General features: G+C 37.8%; 2 long non-coding RNA genes across 4 annotated transcripts; one reads left to right on the top strand and one right to left on the bottom strand.

Annotated features, from left to right (window-relative positions):
- Positions 1-517: 517 nt before the first annotated feature.
- Positions 518-4,082, bottom strand: LOC124112936. Of its 2 annotated transcripts, none has more exons than XR_007223158.1 (4): positions 3,552-4,082; positions 1,742-1,798; positions 1,100-1,358; positions 518-893 (listed from the first exon to the last, which is right to left on the bottom strand). It is a non-coding gene; the product is annotated as an uncharacterized LOC124112936 (long non-coding RNA). The 2 variants fall into 2 exon arrangements; XR_007223159.1 differs by lacking the exon at positions 3,552-4,082 and adding an exon at positions 3,199-3,512.
- A 408-nt stretch (positions 4,083-4,490) lies between these two features.
- Positions 4,491-8,629, top strand: LOC125384271. Of its 2 annotated transcripts, XR_007223157.1 has the most exons (4): positions 4,491-4,694; positions 4,966-5,038; positions 8,084-8,153; positions 8,299-8,629. It is a non-coding gene; the product is annotated as an uncharacterized LOC125384271 (long non-coding RNA). The 2 variants fall into 2 exon arrangements; XR_007223156.1 differs by lacking the exon at positions 4,491-4,694 and having other exon boundaries at positions 4,838-5,038; positions 8,299-8,628.
- The last annotated feature ends 575 nt before the right edge of the window (positions 8,630-9,204 follow it).

The raw sequence follows: 9,204 nt of genomic DNA, 5'->3' as shown, positions 1-9,204 counted from the left end.
GTCCCAGTGTGTTCACATGTTCATAAGCTCAAAAATTGGCTCAGAAAATGCATTACTGCAGAAATTTCTGGCCGAATTTTTTTTTTCTGCAGAAATTTCTGGCAGTATTTTTTTTTTCTACAGAAATTTCTGGCCGAATTTTTTTTTTTCTACAGAAATTTCTGGCCGAATTTTTTTCTGCAGTAATATTTAGCAGAATTATTTTAATTCAGGAGAAATAAGATTCAATCATTGGATAGTTTGAATTGAATTCAACAATTGAAGATATTTATCTTGGTATTATATTTACCAAATTTATCAAGAAAAGTTGACGTCACTCGAATTAAACAATGGAACAACATGTTGGCCTCATACCTTGGTATACTAGACAGATGCAAATCATTGAACCTTGAGCTTACCCTATAATTATCTAAATTATTATGAGAATTTCAGTGACCATCTTCAATGGCCTTTTGACGACTTTGAAGTGTACAACATTAAAGGTGAATGTGATTTCATAATTATTCCATCGGGCCAACCAAATATATAATCCCCAGTTGGAATTCAAAGAAACAACCTACATGTGATATACGGTACTCTGAAAGTAGGTTAACTTCAGATATGGAAAAAAATAGAACACAACCAAGATTTTACAATATAACTGCATATATTGTTTCATAAATTTCATTGTGCACATCTCATCTTATATATATCTTATATATATATACAATTCTAAATACACAGCTTTACTAAGAAACAAAAACATACAAACTACAAAACTCCTGCAATGCAATCCTCGGCAATATCTCAGCCACATAGCTTAGACAAAAAATATGTTCATTTCAGCAAAACTTGCTGCTCCTTCTTTATTGTTCTGATACTGACGCTTGTCTTCAGTGCTTTGTCAGAGTGATCTGAAAGTAAAGAAAAAAAATGTAAAGAATATGAGAACATAATTAAAATCACAGTGCATCTATACAATAAAAGCAAAAATAGTAACCTCATGAAGTTGGGTTGTTTCTCTGCCCACATTACACATATTCTAAGTAACGCTGACTAACCCTAATATTACACATCACAATACATATTTCAAAAGAAATGCAATATTTATTGAAATTACCTTTGATTGTTTTTGCAGTTTATCATTGTTCTTCTCTATTGCCTCTTGAACTTTAGTTGGGAGGGTTGTCGCTTCCCTTGGGGCAGGCATGAAGGACTTGAAGTCTGATAGCTTGGTGGTGGGTGTCCGGATGTCCCCAATCTTGAAGGAGGGCATCGCGGGTTGTTGCAGGCTTCTGTCTAAGTTCCCTTGCACTAAACACTTAACAGTTGATCCAAATCTTCATGCGTGTGCCCCACCATGAGAAAGAAAGTTTCACCTGAAAATAGTATTTACATCAGTATTATCACTATGAAAACAAATCAAATTGTACAAAACTTGTTTATTTTTACAGAATATTGATTTGAATATTGAGAGAAAAATCAATCTTGTGCATTTAAAAAGTTTCAACATTGTGTGCAGATTCTTTTATACTTAGGATGAGCAACTGGACATGAAATACTTGCTTCAAAACAATTGTAATGTGGTTTAAAACAATTTACATAAATTATAAAAATATTAACCACATGTGACTTCAGCATTTACTTTGAATTGTATAGTATAGCCTCAAGGAATAAATATGCTATACATGATATTGTATGTGGAGTCATATACCAATAATTTCATTGATAACTATCTTCATGATAGCACTAAAAGTGATACCTTGGATTGCAGCGTCCACTTTTGACTGGCCGACAAAGTCTTGCAGCTTTACTGGTCCTGGAAATGTCAAATAAATATTTGAACAATACATAAATTGCAACTTTAATGTAATTGGATAGTCATACAAATATAACAATTGCCAATTTCCATTCTCAAAAATCCACAATTCCTCCAAAATTAGACAAGCCTACCAGACAAACATTGAATTTATTCAACAGGCCCGTACCAAGCATTTAGCTAAGACAAAGATAAATTTCTATCCTTCTAAACGTGTGTTACAAATATAATGTACAAACAAATGTCTTGACATACATGGCACGATCCCATTACAAAACAAATCCCATTACATCCTTTACTAATAATATTGGACAAACTACAATAACGTAACCCATATATGTGCACTGTGGATACTAAGCTCCACTGGTTTCTAAATAAGAATCTACATAACTCCCTACCAATAGGATATGTAGACAGTAATATATGTTTTGGTTTGGTTTGTTGTTTACTGCCGCATTCAGCAATATTCCACCTATATGACAGCGGTCTGTAATTAATCGAATCTGGGCCAGACATTTCAGAGATTCATATCATGAGCATCAATGCAGGTCAGCGAGCCTGACCACGCAATAGTGTTAGTCGCCTCTTAAGACAAGCATAGAATTCACTTGAAACTGGAAAGGAAATATCACATAAAGACATGTTGTGCTTGGATACCAATTACACAATAATGACCCATTACATCGGGATTAGTGCACTTTACGGGCGCACTTTTTCTGATCCAATTAGCGCTGTTGGGGCTCGAACGCGCTTCGCCGACTCACCGGCTCTGCTCATTAATGCGTTAATTAGCCGACGCTCTACCACTGGACCACAGGCGCTATCACATGTATTCAGTGCTCGTTTAACAGGTCATTAGAATCACCATTGACATGCATGTGTAATTGAGTAAACAATGAATTGCGCATGAGTGTGACGTCACGGCCCGCTCTCCCATTCATCTTTTCTTGAAACCACAACCGCAATTGTTTATGTCAACAACCAATGGGATTAACTGAATTAACGCTTGAAAAAGTAAGAATTTATGGCTAACCCTTGCCCAAAGCCAGCTAACCCTAATGACCGAAAAACGGGTGTTGGATCGTAAAGCGAGAGTCACCAGAGCGTGAGGCACGGTAACGGTATAACGAGACAGCGTGGCACTATAGCGCGGTAATTGAGCGGATGGTAGAGCTCGGGCTGCGCCCGGTAAACTGCATTGTTGCCCAGAAATTCGAGAAGAAAATTCGCGAAATTCGATATCGACATGTCCTCTCAAAACGAAGAAAGGGTTCTATCACTAGGTCCACGCGAGAGTATGTCTCGTAAACTTGCCTAGCCCTACGCCTACTGTTAGCACCACCGAGTAGACCGAGCCACCCACCAACTCGCACCCTGTGGGCAACGAGGGCAACACTTACCTGGTATACTACGTACGTAACACCAATATAATGCCACGCGAAGCCATATATATATAAAGGCTACACAATCCGCGTATGTTCGCAGAGCCCTGGCTCTTCCGCTCTTCCTTTCCTAGCTCATGTTGACATTTTGATAAAAAAAACATGCACCGTGCTTTGATTCCGAAACGAAATTTAAATTGGCAACACAGTCGGTGGTGGTAAAAAAAACCAGCGCAACGAAGCCGATGGAGTACCTCACCCCTACATTCGCCGTACCAGTTTATTTTCGCGTTCGTAGCTCAACTCTACCTAATAGTGCCGATGCAATAAATGAACTAAAGTTAACGACATTGCACATAAGCATTACTTACCAATTTCAGTGTTTTTCCTTTTGGGCAGATTTCTTGAAGAAAGATGTCTGCCTTGACTATTGATGACGTTGGTAAGATCTGTAATAGGGTAGCAACATGTTCAGTGAATATGTTCATAAAGAAACCATGATCCAAACAGAAGGCAAAGGTTCTTCAAGATATATACAGTGTTTGGTGTACAAAAATAGAATAAAATGCCTTACCCATGTCAACGTTGTTGAAGCAGAGCTGGTGAACCCTCCTCAAGGTATCCAGAGCTTCTCACTGCGACCAGAACTTGGGTTTTCGATGTGATTTACCGACTTGTTGAATAGTTATCGTTTGATCGTCTGACAGAACGTTCTCGACGATTTAACGATATTTAACGATACCTGATTAGGGTTAAATCTATATATACCATTTTTATGGTCGGGCGTCCACGGCTGATTGGTATATCAAATCTAACACAAGGGTGTATATCATGCCCCTGAGTGTTCACGCCTCACTGGGTGGTCACGTAATAAGGTGTGGCACCAGCATCTCGGGTTACAATTTGATATATAATTCAAGTACTCCACTGATAATGTACATAGGTAGTTAACTTAATTACATTCAGTTTTGTCCGACAAGGAGCGAGTTTACTTTTTTTTAGACACAGACTTTGTAACAGGCTCTTCCCCTGGAAACACATATATTGTAAATAAATATTTTGCCGTTTCCATCAACTTTATCACGTGATGTTCTATAACTGTTGTCTTGTACACTATCCATAGTGTAAGTCAGCTGGCTCGAGGAATTTTCATATAGTATTATCATTAAACAACATACCCTATGCAACAGTTATGTTGCTACCCAGACAAAACTATTTTTATATTCTATGTTAAATGTAAACGATCAGTTTTTATTATAAATACAAAACCACCTTTTAAGCGGTAATACCTATCACGCATTAAACAACATATATGAACACCCATGTGATTATAAAGTCTCACGTTGGTTCCTCCGTGCAACTTCATGCCTGACTTACATTCATATTGTTCTTTCACCACACTTACGCTTCTCCAAATTTAGAAAGAAGCTGTGTACACAGTGTTCTTGCGAGTTACAATAACGCGTCCGGTTTGGCGGCAACTTCAAAGAGTGGACATATGGTTGCTCCTTCAGGTAGCTATAATTACCCTCTCTATAATGCAATATCGTATTATCCATTTGTAATGAATGATAGTAACACTAAATCGGATTGGATTCAGTTAAATCTACATTTCTCAAGGTCTCTAACACCGAGATTTGAAATATCTTTCATGTAAATACCTTCTTTGTCATGTGACTTGTATATATTCGTGTATATTCAGAATCGTACCTACGAACAATGTCTTTGAACAATGGCACAAGCAACGTGGTCTCTTTCTGTAAAACATAGCACTCTTTATTTCAGCCACAGCAAAGATCCCGAACCACGTGCAGTCAGAGTTACAGCGTCTGGTTACCGTCTTGCAGTTACGATACAGGTAAGACGTCAAAATATTTATTGTTTTATTTCTGGAAACGCCGACCCTAGAACGTGGAATTTTGGTAACACGGTTATTTCATATAACAACAACCAAATAACAACCTGTACTCCAAACAGTGAATGTGTGGCTCTGCTGCCATGCGAAACGCGATTTGTAAGAGTCTAATTTTAGTGTATTTATTTCTACCACTTTTGATAAAAAAATACGCAAACAATCTAACCTGAAAAGGAGATATCTCCATCCCCTATGGTGTTATTGCGACTTGTATACTGTCTACATGTACATTAGGCAACTTATTGTAGCTGTATGGCGACACTTGTAGTGTAGCTATGTGACCATGAATTTGCCTGTGGTGATCTGTGAAAGTGAAAACACGGAAAATTACAAAATACCAATCCATGCAGTATTTTGATGATTTACATGCGAGTTTTCTATTATTTATAACGTTAGAAATATTTAGATAAAAATAACTTTATAGACCCTATGTTTATTAATATAACAAATTGTTGTATTAATGTTTTCCTAAAATAAACATATATATCATCTTTTCTTATTGCCCCATCAAAGCTGGTGCTGAGACAATATAGAATACCCAAACGACGCATATTGTACGTGCCGTGCCGCCAGACTTCCTGTCAACTTGGCAATTAAATATCCTCGGGTATTGTCACTTCATACGGTGATACATTGTCGCGCACGTGGTCGGTGGGTTTTGTCTATCAGCGCCACGATCACGTGATCGTTTTGTTAATTACTCTGTGTTACGGTCTCGCCGATCCCAAACTTTCAAAGCCTTCAATAAAATTTATGAGATCATTATCTTATCTTTATTCCGACTGAATCCACCTTTATTTCAGACGCCCCCTCACACACACACTCCCAATGCAAATTCACTGAGGCTTGACCGTTACCAATTAACAGCTGTCAATTAAACAGTTCGCATCTAAGTAGTATGTTATCGAATATATTGAAAACCTTTAGCGTGCTACTTTAGGGGGGGGGGGGGGGGGGGGTTACTCGACAATCACAATGTATACCGGTATTTCAATAATTGTATGATATATTTAGTCCTTGGGCAGCCCCAATCTGAAAACAACAATAAAATCCTAACTCTCACCGACTCCCTTAGTGGACTAAAAGCCCTCCAAAACAAAAATACCAAAAAAACGACCTAAATTAATAAACCAAATACTTAAAAGCTCCGACGACCTAACAAAAGCAGGCAAACAAATAACCTTCTTGTGGATCCCCGCCCACGTAGGAATTTACGGCAACGAAAGCGCCGATAAAGCAGCTAAATTATCTCTCAAAATACCAGTAATAAGCCTAAACCTACCCATCTCAAAATCAGAAATTAAAAGTGTAAACAAACAAAAAATTAACCATAAAATGGCATAATCAATATCAAAACTCAAATAGCCAAATCAAAAAAGTGCTCAGAAAACCACTAGCCAAAACCTAAAATCCTACACCTCTCTAAAACAATTGACAGATTTATTACAAAACTCCAAACAGGACACACGAACCTAAATAACCACCTAAAAAAACTTAAAAGACACATCACAGGCAACTGCCCCCACTGCAAACAACCCGAAACCACAGACCACGCACTCATCCACTGCACCCACTACCAAACACACAGAACCACACTACAAACCACCCTCAATCTAAATAAGGTTCCTACTCTAGATGAAATACTAAACCCTCAAAATATACCAGAAAACTTCAAGGCCCTAGGCGTATTCCTAATCAAAACAGACCTAATTAAGCGCATCTAAAAACTAATTATTCTACCAATCCAAAATCCAATAAACATACAAACACCCACCTCACCCGGCTCCCTTAGTTCCCTCCTCCACCCTCCTCGGCATTTATTCCAAATTTAAAAATTCCAAAACTTCAATATAAGCAACCCCTAAAACCCCCCTCTTGGGTTGCACACATCACTTTCACCCTTTTCGGAATACAATAAATGGTCCGGCCAGGCCCGTGTGCGAAATACGCTACAGTCGGAAAGCGCACGTTAAATCTCCTATATCAGTCAGTCAGACCCCAGTGTTTCATATCATTTTCCCACCAAACTAAAAAAGAATAACCCCCAACTGGATATGTTTCGTTTCGTCTGTCGATTCATATTTTGGAAATTCAAGGGGAACCTCTCCGGCTTATGCAGCACACACATTTGGGAAGGTTGCTTCAATAATAATAATACTTCTTACCATGGTTTCACAGTCGTTCGGAACTTTTTTAAGATCTGACATCAGATTATGCTGTCCGAAAATTTATCTATTTTTTTTTAGTGGAGACAGGCCTATCGGAAATTCGAACTTGAACAGCAACGCCAAAACCACATTCCGCCGCAGTGACCAGCTGCTGATGACATAGACTAGGCTAGCTTTACACTAAGTCTTGTACCAGGCTGGCCCCTCTGGGTAGTAGGTCTGGTCTCTCCTTTGTCCTTGGACCCCCTTTCCGATCATAAGGGTTGAGTATCCCTTGCCAATGAAACACGTGTTTACCCTCCCTTTACCTTACAGCACCCATTTACGACACATGGGGTTAGTTTTGAGTTCGGTTATGGTTTAGAAGTCTCTTGATATAAACATATTTATTTCCATAAAGTGGAGGGATTGGCAAACAAGCAAATTTTGCTTATCTGAATGCCTCTCCCAAACATGATACATAAGTCTCTTTTAACGAATTAATCCAATGTAATTTTCGCAGTATACTCATCCTTATATAATTTCAGCTTCATGACAGTGTGAACATTGAGTGCCCCCTACACAAGTATGCAGTCACTGACAACTTATGGAGTGACCTATACAAAACGGAAGATGCAGACGACTAGCACAAGCACGCACGCACACACACACTCAGACGCACGCACGCACATGCTATATAAGTGCAATTATCTTGGACGCGACATTCAACCCAATTTCAACTCACCTCACTTATCTTACTTTGTTCATGTGCCTAAAGTTTGTGGAATGTGTTAATTACTGAAATGAAAAGCATCTTAATGTTTTTTTCATATCTTTTCAGAATATGTGCACATAGCTTTCAATGACCAGACGAAAAAAAGAATTCATTTCAAGTATGTTGAGAAGAAAACGTAAGTAAAGCACACTATTTACATTCATAATACATTTTATTCCGCAGGCTCTATTGTAAACTCTAGCTGCGTATAGGCTGCCATTATCCATTATATTAGACAATATGGATCCACTCATCTATACATCTATTTTCTTTTGTGACAGGACCCATCTCTGAAAAAATCACCTCACCCAAGAAAATACGACTCATTCATGAGAATGAAAAGTGCAAAGTCTCCCAAGAAATTGTCTTGTAATATAGCATGTGAATAAATATTTTTTTTGAAATATCTCACGAAATTAGTTTTATTTTATTGCTTGTAATCATGTGAACTAAAAATGTTTGTTTTGAGGAAAAAGGTCATTTGAAGCAACTCCAGGTTAAACTATCCAATGATCGAATCTTATTTCTCCTGAATTAAAATAATTCTGCTAAATATTACTGCAGAAAAAAATTCGGCCAGAAATTTCTGTAGAAAAAAAAAAATTCGGCCAGAAATTTCTGTAGAAAAAAAAAAATTCGGCCAGAAATTTCTGTAGAAAAAAAAAAATTCGGCCAGAAATTTCTGTAGAAAAAAAAAATACTGCCAGAAATTTCTGCAGAAAAAAAAAATTCGGCCAGAAATTTCTGCAGTAATGCATTTTCTGAGCCAATTTTTGAGCTTATGAACATGTGAACACACTGGGACACACATTATTTGGATTCGACTCCTCGAGAGCTTTCCAATGATATAAAACATGATTTTGTAGCTCGCTTCCTTCTGTGTGGTCAAGTTCGGACTCCTGGCCATTCCTAAGTTGTCCCGCCCTGCCTTTACTGAAACAGATGTTTTTCGTTGTAATCCACTCAAATATATGACAGCAACTTCGTTTCTACACGATTTCTACCGTGTTTTCTGCACAAAATGTATTGCCAACACACCACACCCATACACCCAAGCAAGTATTTTTATAACACTTATTCTAAGCGACTGTAAACATTTTAAATACAGACATTATAAATTGTGTATGACTTGGGTTACACTTGACATTTATTCATACAAAATGAATCTCTCCGGGAGCTGGGTTATA

The sequence above is a fragment of the Haliotis rufescens genome, unplaced genomic scaffold (assembly GCF_023055435.1).
Source record: "Haliotis rufescens isolate VD_foot unplaced genomic scaffold, xgHalRufe1.0.p SCAF_3, whole genome shotgun sequence".
NCBI classification, from domain to species: Eukaryota; Metazoa; Mollusca; class Gastropoda; order Lepetellida; family Haliotidae; genus Haliotis; species Haliotis rufescens.
This window is presented reverse-complemented; position numbering and strand designations above follow the sequence as displayed.